We start from the raw sequence: 18,011 nt of genomic DNA on the forward strand, positions 1-18,011 counted from the left end.
GACAGAGGCACCAGGCGGGAAGAAGCCGCATCCTTTACACAGGCTCAGTGCCAGCATCCTTCCCTTTATTCCTAGACAGACTGCTGAGCACGGAGGTTACTCGGGACACATCATTCAACTCTGTAGCATTTCCACTTCTCCACTGGAGAAGTTCTAAACCAAACTAGCCTTTAAAAGATACACTATATTGACATACAGTTTGTATAAAATGTAACACATATTTTATGTACAGTTTGAAAAGAGTTTTGACAAAGGGAGGTGTCTGTGTGAGCAAGACCTTAATAAAGATCTAGAAATTTTCTATCACTACAGAACCCTTGTGTCCCAACCCCTACCACAGGGATCTTTTGATTTAAAAAACAGCTATTCTCACTCATTGTCAAACAAGGCATCTATCTAATTTGATATGTGACAATGACTTTTACCTTCTTTTTTCAAACTCATGCTTTTGTATTTCAGGTCCTAAAAGTTGCCATCAATCTCTCTAAAATAAAATTAGCTTTGAAAGGTATCCCAAGTTTGAACAGATGTAAATAAAACATTCAAACATGCAAATGCCAAGCTAAGAATTTGGATTGAGACCATTTGTAACATCCAATATGTTTCCTCTTCTCTTCTCAAATTAAGTAAGGTCTTTCAAACACATATTTAGAATTAACTAAATATACAAATAGTAATTCATTCTCAAGCTCTGAGTCAATTTCTTCTCAAAATGCTCTTCCAAGGCATATATTTTCTTTGCCGAGTCAGCTACATTACAGCTCATGGCAATGAAAGTGGTGACCACCATATATAAAGGGCCGAGCCCTGAATGCAAAGGGTAATAACAATCTGAAAAACAAATGGTCTCACTCAAAGCCATGGAGCTGCACACGAATAGAGAGTGAGAAAACAAAGCCAATCGAAATGATGCGCTCCTTGCAAGTGGCTATAAAAATGAAGCTACTCAGTGACCCAGCAAGACTCAAATGGCTGTGTCTAGAGCATCCATATTGCTTCTGAGCAGGCTCCTGATTTACTTGGCTGGTTATTGTGGGAGCCTACGGCTGTCTAATACAAGACAGAGATGTATCACCTTCATAATAAAAACAGAGGACTTCTTGTGGGGGGAAAAGGGGGGGCATAATCTGGTTCTAACAACTCATCTTAGACCAATGAATTTTGCTCAAATTTGGTTTTCTTGTACAGATTCCTCAAATGGGAAATCAATGGAAGCAAGGGACAGTACAAGTTTGAAAGACAATGTTTCAAAATGTCAGCGGCTTGGTTTCGATCTCCCCCCAGAATGTGCAATGAGTGCAATATGCACAGGGCTTTCTGGAATTAAAGGGAAAGACAGCTTGGCAGGACCCTCCTGCTCGAGCTACCCCCTCTCCCTTCAGCTCTCCTCCTTCCTTGTCCATGCAAGCTCAGCCCTTCCAGTCCTGCTGACTGAGAGGTGGAGTCTGCTAACGATGCAAGGGAGGGAGGTTGCCCACCTGGCATCACATGGATCTCTGCTCAAACAAAAACACAGCAGCAGCAGTGTGCACTGACTGGCATCCATCCCTCTCACAGGGGTCCTCAGAAGCTCTGCACACTGCTCCAAGAGCACATGTGGTGGGAGAGCTCCTCTTCCCCCAACAGTCTGCCTTTGCATGCTGACTCATAATGATTAAGTGGCATTTGTTAATCATATATACGGATCCCAGCTTCCAGGAACAGGGCTCCGACTGTCAAGATCTATAAGGGGCCCATTAAATATTAACAGAACCACCTTTGTAATGGGAGAAGAGGTCAAAGTTAATGAAACTGACAGGCAGCTCCTGTCTAACTAGATTTCTATGTTATTTAAGCACCAAATACTCCAACCCATGCAATACCATTTAGAGCTGAAAAGACTTTTGGAAAATGTTCCTTCAGCCAATGGTTCGAAAACAGCAGAAGGGAGTTCAGCGCAAATCCACAAATTAACATTAAGAACACATCACGCCACAGAACTCTGCCATAAGCTTTCAATTACAGGTTCTGTAATATTTTCTATAAAAGTGTATTTCAATAAACACACTCCTCGCCAAATGTCTGTGCCATAGAAACAACTCCATTTCAAAAAAAGCAACTTATCAAAGCTCCAATGTGATTTTTCTCTCCAACAGCATTTTCCCCACTAACCAGCGAAAAGAAGCAAGTGGGAGAGAAAGAAGGCAAGTGCTTTTTTTGGCTTTCACATCCTACCACCCTGGTGGTGGGTGCGCCCGTGGGGCGGGGGTCTTCATTTGCCTGGAGCTCCCAGCGCACTGGAAAAGCGGTTCAGGGGCTCAGTCTTCTCTGAGTGTAGAGAACTGTTTATTTCAGCCCTCTATCTAATTTAATGAGTGGCCCAAGGTTTTTCTATCAGTTTTCAACATAAGACAATAATCAATGCTATCTGCTAATCTCTATATCTGGGGAGATACAACAACTCAGGATGATCTGAAGCAAAGACCAATGAGTACTGGTCTAATATTTTTAAAGTAATGCTCAGTGACACACTCAACATGTTTGGGGTAGGGTCCTGACAAGCTAATGTGCAGACTGAAGTCTCTGGAAGCTTCCTCTTGGGAAATGGGTTCTGGGCTTTGTTATTAATGAGAGCTATGTGATTTCACACATGCCACCTTCGGTTCTAGAAAATACGCACAAAGCCGGGCGCCAGTGGCTCACGCCTGTCATCCTAGCTGCTCCGGAGGCTGAGATCTGAGGATCGTGGTTCAAAGCCAACCCAGGCAGGAAAGGCTATGAGACTCTTATCTCTCATAAACCACTAGAAAACCAGAAGTGGCGCTGTGGCTCACGTGGTAGAGCACTCGCCTTGAGCTGAAGAGCGCAGGGACAGAACCCAAGCCCAGAGTTCAAGCCCCACAACCGGAAAAAAAAAAAAAAAGAGAAAAAATGCACAAGTTCTAGGATTGGATTCCATCATGTTCTAAAGATTAGAGGGCACAAAGCTCTGTGGTAAAGAGGAGATGTAATGGGGCTAGGAATGTGGCTCAGTGGTAGAGCACTTGCCTCGCATGCATGAGGCCCTGGGTTCAATTCCTCAGCACCACATAAACAGAAAAAGCCGGAAGTGACGCTGTGGTTCAAGTGGTAGAGCGCTAGCTTTGAGCTGAAGAGCTGAGGGACAGCGCCCAGGCCCAGAAAAAAAAAAAAAAAAAAAAGAGAAGTAATGGCTTCACAGTATTCAAACTGTCTCCCTTGGAAAGCCTTAAGTTTTTATGGAATCTCCAAAGAGTTGAAATTACTGAGGTCAAAATTTGTTTTAACATGTTTTGAATTACAAATATGCCATATAAGGGAAGAAAACTACGTGAAAGTAATAAAAACAGGATTCAAATGCAGAAAATCAAATGAGCCACCATTCCCCAGCTATGAGAGGTCTCTGCTTGCTTCATGTTTCCACACTTGCTCCAAAACAGACATTTAAGGAAATGTTCCATAATGGACCAAAGCAGGGCCCGCTGGAAACTGCCCACCCTTCCCATGTCCATGCACTGATTAGGCCGGTGAAGCAGGCTTGTCAAAGCTGCAGATATGCACCAGCTTCCTGGGGTCCGTGTCAGCATCTCACCACACGCAAACTCTTTCTACCCATGCCATATGGCTTGAATCACACTTTAAGATAATCTGACATTCAAAATTCTCAAAACTTACAAGCAAGATCAATCAAGATTTGCTTCCTCCTACAGTAAAAATCCTTCCAAAGAATTCATCAAAGTTGTCTTTTTGTTTGGGGTGGAGGAAGCCCTCCTAACCCTAAGGTATGATTCGCTTCATTTTTAAAATCATTTTACATGTAAGTTTCTAAGAACACTGGCAGAACACACTGACACCACTAATGAGCAAAGCCTACGCACAAACAACAGCATACAGCTTAAAACAGAGGGCATGGGACAAGCGACAGAGGGCAGGAGGGCAGGGAGCCTGTCCTCTAGGAATTCCCACGTTACTATGCTGGATCTTGGTCAGAGTCCCAGGAGGCTCATCTCACAGGTGGAGACCTGGTTATCGATTCTCTGTGTCCTTCAACATCCAGGACAACACACTGTGCACAGAGACTCCTAACCGTGTCAACTGGCAGACATACTGGCAGGTTAGTGCAGCTGCAGGCCCTGGTCTGGCACAGACACCAACCTAGAGCGCAAACTGGTTCTGTTCAGCAGTCCTATAAGCTAGTTTCTTTCTAAAGAAAACACACTGCTCATCAGAATCTCACCGCTGTGACAAAGCCATGACGAAATCGTTTTCCCTATTCCAATTGTTCAAACATGGCAAGGTAAGGCAGTATGGAGTTTAGGACAGGACGGCCCTGCCACTACATTGGAACTACTTCAGCAGTTCAGATTGCAAGCTTCTAACATCAGAAAGGTCTTAAGGGCTGGCACTGGCGGGTGGCTCCCCTGTAATCTCAACTACTCAAGAGAATTCAGACATGGAGGATTACAGTTCAAAGCTAGCCTATGTAGAAAAGTCCATGAGACTTCATCTCCACCAGCAAAATGCCAGACTGGAAGTGTGGCTCATGTGGTAGCATACCAGCCATAAGCAAAAGAGGTGAGTACTGGCCTTAGAGACACCCTACCTCCATATTACATGAGGAGTCTTGGACCCAAGGTCACACGTGTGGTGAGAGGGAGCTGGGGACCAGGGTCCACCTCCCATAAGAGGAACGGGCCACGGGGTATGTCTGCTGCGGCAGTAAAACACGGTGCCGTCCTGAACAGGGACGCAGGCCACATTTCCATTTGGTCTGAACATCACCGGTACTTGCAGCTCCTTTCTGCCCGCCATCAGACCTCTTTCAGGCCTAGAAATGCCACATGCTCTCCCTCTTGCTGACCCCAGGCCTGCGTGAGGTGGTGAACTAAGAGAAGGTTTAAACCTCATCATTTTGAGGTTTTAATATCAAGCATTAAAGACCTTAGAGAAAAGAAGTCATGAAACCACAGAAACTTCAATATTGTGCTTAGCTGTGCAACATATTTAACCTGTTGAACAGCTCAGAAGCTGCTTCCTAGCTATTGTCTTAAGACGGGTAATCATGGCCTGCCTAAAAGATAATGTGGATTTTACTGAAGAATTCCCTTTGAAATTTTGCACTAGACAGGATGACAGCCACGGCAAGGACCCCGGGGCCACTTTCTCCTCCAGATGGCTGAGCCACCCTCACAAGGCCCACAGACCATGTCAGGATGCACCGCCATGATCTGGAGACATGGGACACCCAGACTGCCCCAGGCCACACCCTGGTACCCTGGGCTATGTCTACACAACACTGGCGAACAGGACACGGTGCTCAGCTCAGCTTCTCACACAGTCAGTAGTGCCCCAAATCACCATAGATTTCAGTTGGAACCAAGACTTGTGCAAAACCAGGAACATTTTGTCACCACTTTGAGGCACAGAGACCTTTGCCCCTCATTATTGAAATGTATTTTGTTCCCAACTAATGAGAAAGGGCAACATATTACAATGAAGCTCTAGTTCTTTTTCTGAGCATAAATCTGAGTAAAAAAAAAAAAACAACAACAAGAAGCAAGCTTGTCCAGGATTATTTGTGTCAAGGAAAACAGTTACAGAAAAACACCATAAACCTAATTGTTTTGCTTGGGTTTTAATCTAAATATCAGGCAACGATATTAGCTTTTTTCCTTCTTTTATCTCTTAACATTTCTTTCCAATAGCCAACTTCTTTAAAAGCAAAACAAAACGCCTTAGATGTGAGCTTTTATGGTAAGTAATCTTTTTACTTGGTCAAAGCAGCATCAATAAACCATAAGAAGGAAGGTCCAATTTATTTGCCTATTTGTTCTCTACTGGGAAGCTGAGTTTCAGGCCCTTCAATTACCATGAAAGCAGGACCCAAATCAGGGCTGAGCTTCCTGCTCGACTGAGGCAGTGTTTACATGTGAAATGCCATTTGGGCTTCTTTGCTATCTACTTAGGAATCCTCCAATGTCCAGACTTCAAAAGCTATCAAAGAGGTAAACAGACAGGAAGACAGCATCAGTTTTCCTTCTAAGTAGGTGAAATGTTTGGGGCTGAATAGAATTGTCTCACTGAACTTCCCAGAGTTCACACCTTTATTAACAGGCCTTCCTCCACAACTGCTCCTAGTTACACTACAGCTGTATGCAGGCTGTCAGACTTCAAAAATGCCAATCAGCAAGAAGACATATCACTCATGTATCTGAACAAATTCACAGACAAAGCAAACTGTGAAGGTGGCTAAAAATGGAGGCACAACCATTCTAGGGCCATTTGCAAAGGGAGAAAGAAAGAAGACCAAAGAAAGCAAAGGAAGGGATGAGCAGCAATCCGGAAACGAAGACAGAACAGCCCCCAAGGACTCACACCAAGGACTCAGAGCCCCAAAGAAAGATCACCGGGCAGTCAGGTCACACACTACTGCAGGCTGAACATTTTGTCTCTCTGAATTCCTCCCCGAAGGCCCTAGTCTCAATGCCACAGTATTTGGAGGTAGGGTCTTTGGGGGAGAAACTAGGCTTAGATGAGGTCACAAGGGTAACCCCCCATCCTTAAAGAGTCACTGCCATTATGAGAGGAGAAAGAGAGCCAGAAGTCCCCCCCACTCCTCCACACAGGGTGAGGACACAGCAGAATGGCAGCCTGCTGCAAATGTGGAAGAAGGCCTCGGCAGACACCAGATCTGCTGGGACCTTGATCTTGAACTTCTCAGCCTCTAAAATCTTGAGAAATAAATGTCTGTGGTGGAAGCCATTCATTCTGCTAATTATAGCAGCCCCAACCAAGACACCTGGCCATTCACTTAACACAACACAGGCAAAGCCGGTTGCTGGTGGCTCATGCCTGCAATCCTTGCCACTCAGGAGATGAGATCTGAAGACTGTGGTTCAAATCCATTCTGGGCAGAAAAGTCTGTGAGAGTCTCTTTGTTTTTGTGGTTTGGTTTTTTTTTTTTTTTTGCCATTCTTGGGGCTTGAACTCAAGATCTGGGCACTGTCCCTGAGCCTCTTTTTGTTCAAGGCTAGTACCCTACCACTTGAGCCACAGCACCACTTCCTACTTTTTCAATTTATGTGGTACTGAGGAATTGAACCCAGGGCTCCAAGCATGCCAGGAAAGCATTCTACCAATGAGCCACATTCCTAGCCCCTGTGAGACTCTTATCTTCAATTAACAAGCAAAAAGCCCAAAGTGCATAAAGGTACAATGCTTATGTGCCTCGATCACATAAAATAACATTTATCAAAATGAACTCCAGGAAGTGGAAATAGGCTTTTTCTTTGTTGTTGTTTTCTTTGTTCACTTAATCTGTCTTTGAAAGAGTAAGGGGGGCACAGAAATAGAGGGACAAAGGATGGACAAATCAGCAGTGGTACTCACCAGACACTATGTTGAAAACAAACTACACAGTTTGTGGGTGGGAACAGAAGGATAAAACTGGGAGAGAGTGAGGGAAGGGGTGACATTGTTCAAAAAGAAATGTACTCTTTACCTGATTTATGTAACTGTAACCCCTCTGTCCATCACTTTTATAATAACAATTTTTTTTTAAGCCCAAAGTGGAAGTGTGGTTCAAGTGTTAAGTATCAGCCTTGAGCAAAAAAACTAAGGGATAGCACTCAGGCTCTGAGCTGAAGCCCTAAATAAAAAATTTTAAAAAGCCCTAAATAAAAAACAAAAGATATATGGAGAAACATAGAAAGGACAAGGCAAAATTTAACAATGCAGAAATGAGGAAGCATCAAAAGAGACACCCATGTCGTTGCCTGAGTTAGAATGCACACTCCCAAGAAGAGCAACACGGTGGGCCGTCTGGGTGTGCTAAGAGGAAAAGGCCCAGTTTCTTGCTCTGATCACCAGCTACACCTGGTAACTATGCACTGACACCAGACATCCCTGTACCTAGAATGCAGTGTGTACCTGAATTTTCTCTGTCAGCCAATGACAGGAGCTGCAGGAAGAGAAAGCATCCAGAATTGCCTGGACACTATTATCCAGGCAATAGAGTACTATTTTCAAAATGAATACTTACAAAGTCTGGGTCAACTGTCTACAAAGCAAGGCTAGAATTATGTCTGAGGTCCCTCCAACACTGAAATGCTGTAATACAATAAAGATTACATAATACAGATTGGGCTTGACTTCCTGCTGTAAAAAAAAAAATCAACAAGGAAAACTTTTTTTTTTTTGGTCATCTGTCATGGAGCCTGAACTCTGGGCCTGGGCTCTGTCCCTGAGTGTTTCAGCTCAAGGCTAGCACTCTATCACTTGAGCCATAGCACCACTTTCGGTTTTTTCTGCTTATGTGGTACTGAGGAATCGAATCCAGGGCCTCATGCATGCAAAGTAAGCACTCTACTTACTCAGCCACCTTCCCAGCCCTGAAAGGCAAACTTTTTTCTGCTCACCAAAGCCCCCAGTTAAAGGCCATTGGTTGGGGCTCTGGCAAGAGCTCCTTGTAACACCTTGGGCGTGATGTTAGAACCAAACACTCTTCTAGCACCCTGGCCCATGCTCAAATGCTGACTGACACCTAAAAAGAACCTCATTCACTATTCTCACCCAATACTCACGGGAGGGCTAGGGGGAGACTAAGATTCCCATACAACACAGTGTCCCTGGGTACCTTTTCCCCTAGAGAAAACAGAGGTTCTCAATGAGAAATGATTACAAAGAGAAACACAGACACTTCCACATCTTGACTGCAGACAGTCCAAACACTGGTCAGTTGCAAAGTCACAGAAACTAGTAAAAGATTTTCTAAAAATTATCAGCCTATGAAACTAAAATTATGGTTGGGTTATTACCATAACCTACAGACAGTGTAAAGAAGGGGTGGCGCCTCTCTGCCTCACATAGGTGTAGACTGGGTGAGGAACTTACTGAACCCCTCCTCCTCTCCGGGCATGAAAAGCCCTTTGCTGCTTGATGCGCTGCCTTAGCCGCCTTCAGATCGGTCCCACTGGCTTCCTGCCTTTCCTCAGAAGACAACAGTCTACTAGACAAATGGCTGCAAAGTAGGGACTTGATCCACCCTCTTCAATCCTTGCTTACCAGGAAGAAGGAAAGGCAGCCCAGAGTAAACTTGGATGGAAGGCCGAAGCCACACAACACTGACTTGCAAAACCACCTCATTCTGGTGTCAGGAACAAAGAGACGCAGGCGTCAGGGTACATACGGCTGCTCAGTTAGTTCAGGCCAGCAACTGGGCACGGGAGCATTAGACAGCATTCTTGTACTCTGTTCTATCTCTTTGGGAAGGGGGAGAATGAGGCGCTGGCTGAGGACTACCAGGAGGCAAAGGTCAAGGCAGCCACTGCTTTCCTCTGCCCTCTGCCACAGAGCAACAAAGGCTCAACTCTGCAGTATGGCCTTGTGGGCAGGAGGGTGAGCTTTGTACCCAGCTGCCTAATCCCACCAGTGATTCTGGGCTTCGTCTCCCTTCTGAACATGGCTCTTCCTCAGCCCACACTCATCCAGAAGGGTCGTTTTTTACGTTTACCAAGCACACTTTCGATGGCAGGCTGGACTTTCAAGGGTCTTATCACAATGCAGTTTCCAGGAGGGAGGAACTGTTAGTCTGTCCTACAAGGCAGAGAGCCAAGAACCTTGCTGAAATGAAATGATATACTATGCACAAAGCCTCAAGCACAGAGCCAGCACAACTGCAGCTGCTCTGGTTCTCAGAAGCGACCCTACCCAGAAATCCCTCTTCTTACAAAGCTGATTAGAGTAATCAAATACTGTCACCCTAAGCATGTCAGATAACAAATTGATTAAGGGTAATGGAAAAAAGGAAAAAAAAATGCAGCTCTGCCCTGTTCTAAAGGAATGGCTATAGTGGGAAGAAAGACTTGGAACAGTTCTCCAACAACTAAGACAATTCATCACACAATTCATCACAGCTGCCTCTCAGCTGATCCCGAGTGAACCTCCAATATACTAAGGACAACTGCATGGGGCTCAGAGGCAACCTGAGGATCTACCAGGAAACACATGGTGTGTGTTTCAACTGACACGAACCCAAACACCCAGAAAGTTGGCTCAATCTTTTGGTGCCAGTGCTGGGGATTAACTCAGGGCCAGGTGTTGTACCTGAGCTTTTGTACTCAATACTATTGCTCTATCACTTGAGGTACAGCTCTACTTCCAGTTTTTTGGTAGTTTATTGGAGATAAGAATCTCACAGACTTTCCTGCCCAAGTTTGCTTGAATCACAGATCTCAACCTCCTAAGAAGTTAGGATTACAAGCATGAGCCACCAGCACTCAGCAAGAGTCCTTAAGCTCCTAACACTGGAAGACCAAGGTCTCTAGACAGCTAGGACAGTGCCTTTGTAGGACTACTGAAGGCTTCACTTGTGTGGTAGGTTACCTGGACCAAGGCAAGACAATGGGACAGGTTTGGGAAAATTGTGTGAATACAGTAATGGTAAATGTGCCCATGTAACTTGAGGGGATGGGCAAAGTCGAGAGAGATGGGAGAGAGAATGATCTCAGAGATGATATTAAGATGCATTATACTCATAAATTAGTATGGAAATCCCTTTGTACAACTACTAAGAGATAATTAAAAATAAAAGTAACAAAATAAACAACAGATTGGAGCCAATGTCCTACTGATCAATCACTCTGACCCAGGCAGAGCAAGACTTCTATTCTTGACTAAGAACACAGCTGTGCAGGCAGCAGCCTGGATACAAACCAGAGGCCTCTCCTGAGCAACAGTGTGACCTTGGGGTGGTTATTCACCATCCCAAAGCTTCAGTTGTCTTGTGGGGCTAGCACTGCTACTTAATACCAAAGAGATCTAAAGAGCACTGAGCAAAGTATCCACCACAAAAGCTAAACCCTTGATTCAAGGGCCACCTGCCCACCCTCTTCCCACAGTGCTAGGGGAACCCAGTACCTCCTGCATGCAAGGTAAGGGCTCTGCCACTGAGCCACAGCCCAGCTCAGAGAGTTACCCAGTGATGCTTTAAAGCCCTACTCAACTTTACTAAACTCTGCTGATGGAACCAACCAAGCAAACAAAATCAGCAATTGCTGCTGCCACTGCCACCACCACCAGTAAGGAATGTCCCAAGGGGAGTATCACCAAATGTCAATTGCCAACCACATCCATCTGGAGAAGGATCTCTACTGTCAGAGGAAGGAGTAGCAATAGGTACCCGATGATACCTAAAGAAGTTTAGGACCTGTCACCATGGGGAGCTGAGAAGACCTGAAGCTTGCTCAAGCGAGTCCCAGCCTGGCCTTTTGGAGACACCTCTCACAGGGCTGATCATTGCTCATGACAGCATGGGTGAGGGTAGAAGGGGTTGTATATATATTTACCCTTCTATACTGTAGACCACAAGAACACCACTGGTCCACAGGCCTGGCACAGAGGCTACGTGGGTGCTCAATAACTCTTGCTGAGAATGGAATGGCTGGATGAATATGGAACACAGTGCTACGTGTAGATGATACATGAAGAAATGTCTCCTGCTTTGAGAAGAGAAGATCCCACAGCAGCTATTTCCCCTAGTCTTCAGTGCTGTATCTCTCTCCAGTGTCTAGAACAGGGTTCAGCCTAATAATAAAAATAATAACACTGGCTGGTGCACACATGAGGCTATGCTGGATTTTTCATGGCCATGACAAATACCTGGGAAAATAACTCAGGGGAGGATTTATTGTGGCACAGGTTCCAGAGATTCCAGTCCAGCTGACTGAAAGCGATCATTACTGTGGGCCCAAGGCTGGCAGAACAACCCCATGGGTGCATGTGAAGGAGGAGGCTGTTTACCTCATGGCAGCCAGGAAGCAAAGAGCAAGGGAGGAAGGGAAGGAGACAAGACACAGCTCTTGAGAACACACTCCTGGGAACCTTCTTCACCTAGGCCCATCCTCACTGTGCCCACCTCCATTAATGCCATCATGGTAATAAACCCACCATTAGGTCAGACCCCTTCAGCTGGTCAGAGCATTCACGTCCTATCACTTCCCAAAAGCACACCAAAACCACATTACACGAGCCTGTGAGGAACAATTCTTTTTTTGGAGGGTGGGGGGAGGGGGTCAGTCGTGGGGCCTGAACTCTGGGCCTGGGCGCTGTCCTTCTACTCTTCAGCTCAAGTAACATTCTACCACTTGAGCCACAGCTCTACTTCCAGCTTTTCCTGCTTATGTGGTGCTGAGTCATCGAACCCAGGGCCTCATGCATGCAAAGCAAGCGCTCTACCACTGAGCCACCTTCCCAGTCCTGTGAGAAACAATTCTAAAACCACAACAAGAGCACTACTGTTATCTCTTTGCAGCTAAGGAAACTGAGGCACGGGGTCAGGGTCTAGATAGCCTGACTACAGGGGTCCCTTCTCTCTAACCACTACACTAAAGCAGCTACCCAAGAACTTCATATCTTTCAATAAGCACATTTTAAATAATGAATAAGTTGGTGGGAAACAGCCACAAAAGGTGTGACAGCTTTAACGTACAGTAGGAACTTGAACGTTGAATCACCTTGAGAGTAAGGAAAAAGGCGAGGGAGTGGGGACCTGCTGCCGCCTTGAGAGGCACTCCGCTTACCCAGCAAGGATTTGTCAGGACACTCCATGGAAGAGGAAACAGGCCACTTGGAAATGACAACATGGCTTACTGCAACCCAGCCAACAGCTCCCAGGGTCCCATCTATCATCCCTACTCAGCTCCTGGACTCCAAACCCCTCTCCATTGGCTGCCTTAAACTTGCAGCGCAGACCCTGCTGTGCTGCTGGGTGACTGTGCGACTGCACACACACACCTTTTCACCCACTCACTGCCTTCTGGTGTCTCGCACCCAGAACAGAGGGCGGGATGTGATCTGCCAGTACAAAGTCAGAATCTTTTCAGCACATAAAAATGCAAAAGAGTTCTGAAAGTCAAAAGCTTTCTCATCGATGTAAGCACCAGGACTCATGTGGCAACAAAACCTGACACAAACTGACGTAAGTCTATTTAAATCTTAATTTAATCTCAGTGTGAAGAACCAGACTTCTTCTTCCTTTCTCCTCTTCTTCTTCTTCCTCCTCCTCCTCCTCCTCCTTTTCCTTCTTCCTCTTCCTTCTCTTCCTCCTCCTCCTCCTTCTCTTCCTCCTCCTCCTCTTTTCCTTCTTCTTCTCTTCCTCCTCCTCCTTCTTTGCAGCACTATATTTGATTACAGGGTACCACCCCAGACCCTACTGGGGAAATTAACATAAAATGAGGTGATGAACCTGCTACCATTCTGTAATCTGAAATAGTCTAAAATCCAAACGCATTCCCCTTTGCAAAGCTTTGGTAAGGGAGCTGTAAAACTCCCTCACATAGTGCGGGGCGGGTGAGCTGGGCACAGCGCCCGGGCTGGCTGGGTGTCATCAGAATCATCCACAGTGTGCTCACCGAAAAGGCAGATCTTGGTCTCACCTCCACATCTGGACCCTGGGAATCGGCAGATTAACAAGTTCTGCCACGTGGCTCTTAGACACACTGAAATCTGAGCAGCAGCATAATACAATCTCAGGCAATATTTGCTGATTCACTGACTGGATCAGGAAGTCAGTGCCTCCCTGGAAGACATCAAAAAGTCTTAACCGAGGGACACCTTGGACCATGGAAACTGGCGATTTTGAAGACATAGCTCCTACTGGCCCACCAACTGGATTCAGGGTTCAAGCGTGGATGCAGCGCTCTTCCAGCATGGAGAGGCTTCCAACTTTCAACCTCTACCAGAAACCTGACCTTTTCATGCATTCCGCAGCCAAGAGTGCTGGGAGCGGGACAGGAACAAATAAGAGGCTGCAAGAGCTTTCGAATTTCTGATACCCTGTACCAGCTAAGCTGCACCTGATTAAGCAAATACAGGACATGCATTGCAAGAGTCTTTAAATAGTTAAATTTTCAATCTTTATAAAAAAGAAAATCCATCAGATGTGATTGATAAGTGTACTTTTTTAAACTAAGGGTAGAAAAAGGGAAGATTGGCAACATTTTTCGCCATATAATTTGCTTTCTTTGCCTTTTTCTACTGCACTGCACATAAATCAAAGAAATGTTAAAGAGACCCATATATCACCAACTGGCATTTCAAAACTATTTACAAAGTCTTTAACAGACACAGGACAGAATCTGGAAAACCATGAGCAAGGAGGCTGAAATTAAAGGGAGAAAATTAACTCAAACACTGACAGAGAGTTAATTAAGTTTACAAATAATTCTCCAATGAGCAAATTATGATATTTAATAAGTCCTGCCTCAGTGAAGCTGGGTTACAGAATATGGAGTGTGGAGGGGGTGGGAAGGGAGACAAGCCAACAGAGTTTTCCAAACAAGAATAATGTATATTTGAACAAGCTGCCTTTCTATGATTAAGCACAGAAATCTGGGAACAAGGCAGGGGAAATGATGTTTTAATAAGGTCTGAAATAGGCTGTGAGCTGCATTTTACATTACCCTTGCAGAGGGAGGGAGACCTGAGAATCCAGGTACACAGGCCAGTACGTGTGAGCCACTGCCCAGGTAGCAGAGCGGGAGGGGCAGCAAAAAGCAAACTGGTGTGGACCACATTTCTCCACACAGACAATGGAAGGATTTCCCAAACGCAAAGGCAGACAACTCAAACTGGTGGCTAATGCCCTGGTTCTTACAGACAGGGAGACAGCAAGCTGGCCAGTGGGTGCAGGGGGAGCACCCCACCACCACATCTACAGCCATACTCTACCCTGCCCAGGAGAGGAATGGCATCTGTGCTTCCTTGTGGAGCTCAGCTTGTAAAATGGTTGTTGCCTATCAGGTGTTCCTTCCCTCAACTACCCGCAAAGAGAAAACAGGGCTGCAGACAGATAACTAAGCGAGGGCTCACCCAGTGTGGGGAGAGGGAAAGGCTGGGCCTGTCTTCCCAGGAACTCAGGATGGTTTCAACTCTCCCACCTGCTGCCTAAACAAACGAGATGTCAGAAAAAGCTCGGAAGCACTCTCAGGACCCAGAGACAGGACTCTACCACAAGTCAGCGACATGGAAGGCCCACGAACTTGTTAAAATCATGTGGAAAGGGGATCCTACGTGACTAACAGAGGGTCACAACATCAAAATCTGCTCTTCAAAATACAAAGTCAAGACTGGATCAACTGTGTGCAAAACAAAGCAACATGTATCCAAACAAGAGCCCCAAACCCCCTTGTTGAATGTGGCAGAATGAGGACATATTCAACTGTACCCCTCCTCCAACGTGCGAGGCCAAGTGGAGGAAAGGCACATTAGAAACAAGAGTGTGACAATTGGCTACCAGAAGTCTGGAGAGAAACTGGCTTAAAGGCTTAAATATTTTAGCTCAGTCCATTGCTGGCTCCATTACCGTGTACCAAAGACACAGGAGAAAATCACTCCAGTGGGAGCGTGGGCAGAAGAGGGTGCTCATCTCATGCCAGCCATGAGAAGAGGGCCCCCCCCACCTGCCCAAGAACCCACTCCCCTCAAGGAGATCCCACCTCAATGTTTCTGGGGCCTCTCAACAGCCCTTCCAAGTATAAGCCTACCAACGAACGGACACACTGGTGGACCGGTGGTCAGTCCTCCCACTTCACCTCTACACACTGCCGACCCACTGACAGCCTGGGACCAGGAGCTCTGGGGACATGTCAGATCCAACCACAGCGAGGTCCCATTTTAGGAAAGGGGAAATTGTGGACCAGCATCACCTACCCAGAAAACTTGCCTTGCACAAAGGGAGAGCTGGGCTGGGAGGGTGGACAAAGTCCATGACCAGCAAGCTGAACTGCACTGCAGAACTGCCAAAGACTGAGGGAGCGGAGGCACCAGGAAGACTGTGATCAGGGCATGGATAGTGGCGGGTGGATTGCTTCGATCTTTCATCAACATGCAGATCCCTAATCCCATCAGATACCAGATGGGGTTGTCTCCAGAGATGCTCAGGGTCCAACGACAACTGAAAAAAAGAGGGTGGCATCTGCACACTAGATGGTGAGATATCCCTGCACACCCAGACGTCACTCAAAGAACAGCAACCATAGCACACTACATGGCTTGGCTACAAACAACATCCACTAGTCCCAACCTTGTAAAAGGTGAGCACTAAATCAAGCCACGCCATGGGAAGAAGGCGGTGTGTGAAAATTAAATCTACCTTCCGCAGCAGAGCCAGCAGAGAACATCTACAACAACAGTCTAGGCAAGTTTTTGTTTTTTTTTTTTAATGTAGGCAAGAATCCAAAAGAAAACAGATAAAAGAATTGAAGAGTTGCCTCTGAGAAGTGGCACAGGACAGTCAGGCAAGGGACCTATGCTTCTGTGTCAATCTTGTAGTATTTATTTGCCTTTTAAACTATGTGCTTATATTCCCTGATGAGGGAAACAAAACCCCTCAAAGCTAACCAACCAGGTCCTGACCATGTACGGCCCTTGCCCACCCTAAAATGGACTTTATCACCTGGGGACCATTCATTTACTATAGTAACACTTAATTTTATTTCAAGCTTTACTGCCACCGTTAAAGGTTTTTACAATAGCAGATGCCTCCCCTCCTACACATCAATTAAATGTGCAAATCCGCTCAGGTTGTAGAGATAATGAGGTGTTGAGTTTTTTCCACCAGCCTGGTGAGTGCCGAGTGCCACCTTTATGGAAAGGTAGCCATGGTGGGCGAGGCACTAAACCCGGCTGCTGCCAGCAGGGCAGGCACAGCCAAAGTGTTCTCACAAGCCACTAGCCCAGGCCCTCTTCTGGCTGATGGAGAAGGCGATGGAACCACAAGGGAAATGGAACAACAATGGAAAATTCTGGAGACACATTGTGATGATCTGTATCTCAGAGAATAAAATCATGGCTTTAAAGTTCTTTTTTTTAAATATACTTTTATTATTATTATAATTAGTATTACTATCAAGGTGCTGTACATGGGGGTTACTATTTCATAAGTCAGGTAATAAGTACATCGCTTGTTTGAACTATGTCACTCTTCCTTCACTTCCCCCTAGCTTCCCCGCCCTCATCCCTGCCAACAAGTTACATAGTTCATTTTCCACATAATATATACTGTTATTATAGGTTCACATTCAGTGTTTACTGAGAAAGTAAACTTTTCAGAAAGAAATGATGTGGCATCCAAATTCAACTTTGGTCTGTAATTTGGCAAACCATTTATCAAGCCCACACACTTGAGATTTTTCTTTCCTTCCATCTCAAAGAGCTGAACCGAAGTAACCAACGTTGTTTCAAAACACAGGAGTTGAAAATAGTTGTGCCATGTCTGCCCTGCCAAAGAACTGTCTTTTCTCCTTTCTACTTACATCTTTTTCTATGGCCTAAATTATAAGATGAGCAAGAAGACATATGTTCATGCTCACCTATACGAATGCAATCTGGTCATGACGTGCTAGTAGTAGTCACCAAGACTCAGAGAGAATGACCACCGCCCATAACCAGGACAGGTCATCCCTTGGGCTCTCTTGCCTGCTTCCACACTCCCCCGCCCAACACCCTCACCCCCCTCCAACCCTGCAGGCAGGCCGCCCTCTCCAAGGCAGCAGGCACAGTGCTCCATCAATGCCCTTTCCTCAGGCTGTAATAAATTGTCTGGGTGTGAGTAAGCATTTCAAAAGGCCTCCTGCTTTGAGAATTTGCCTTCCCAACAAATTAAATCGGCATCTCCAACAGCCTTGCCAGGGAGCAACAACTTATTTTCTTCCTTACAGCCAGTCCTGAGTAGAAGTAAAATCTCACTTAAATAGTTCCACTCCCCACCAACCTAAAGCAGGCTCACACGTGGGGCTGTGTGTGTCTCCCAAATACATCACTCTATTAGGAACGTCTGTCATAGTCCCTGAATTTAGAAGACAACCATTTTCTTTACATGATTATGAAAGCAATCCCAAGTCCTCTAACATTTTCTGACCCTACATTGTCTGTGAAGGGCACAGGTTAACAATGTTTAAGAAAAGATCACACACAATATATAAATCATGAAGATCCCTGGGACACTGTTTGGTCCA

The 18,011-nt window shown here is 45.7% G+C and overlaps 1 protein-coding gene across 2 annotated transcripts in view; it reads right to left on the bottom strand.

The window, feature by feature from the left end:
• The window catches only part of Med27 (mediator complex subunit 27), a 177,803-nt gene that overhangs the window by 113,977 nt on the left and 45,815 nt on the right, over positions 1-18,011 (bottom strand). The window lies entirely within an intron of this gene.

This window comes from Dipodomys ordii, unplaced genomic scaffold (assembly GCF_000151885.1).
Source record: "Dipodomys ordii isolate 6190 unplaced genomic scaffold, Dord_2.0 Scaffold55, whole genome shotgun sequence".
Taxonomy (NCBI): Eukaryota; Metazoa; Chordata; class Mammalia; order Rodentia; family Heteromyidae; genus Dipodomys; species Dipodomys ordii.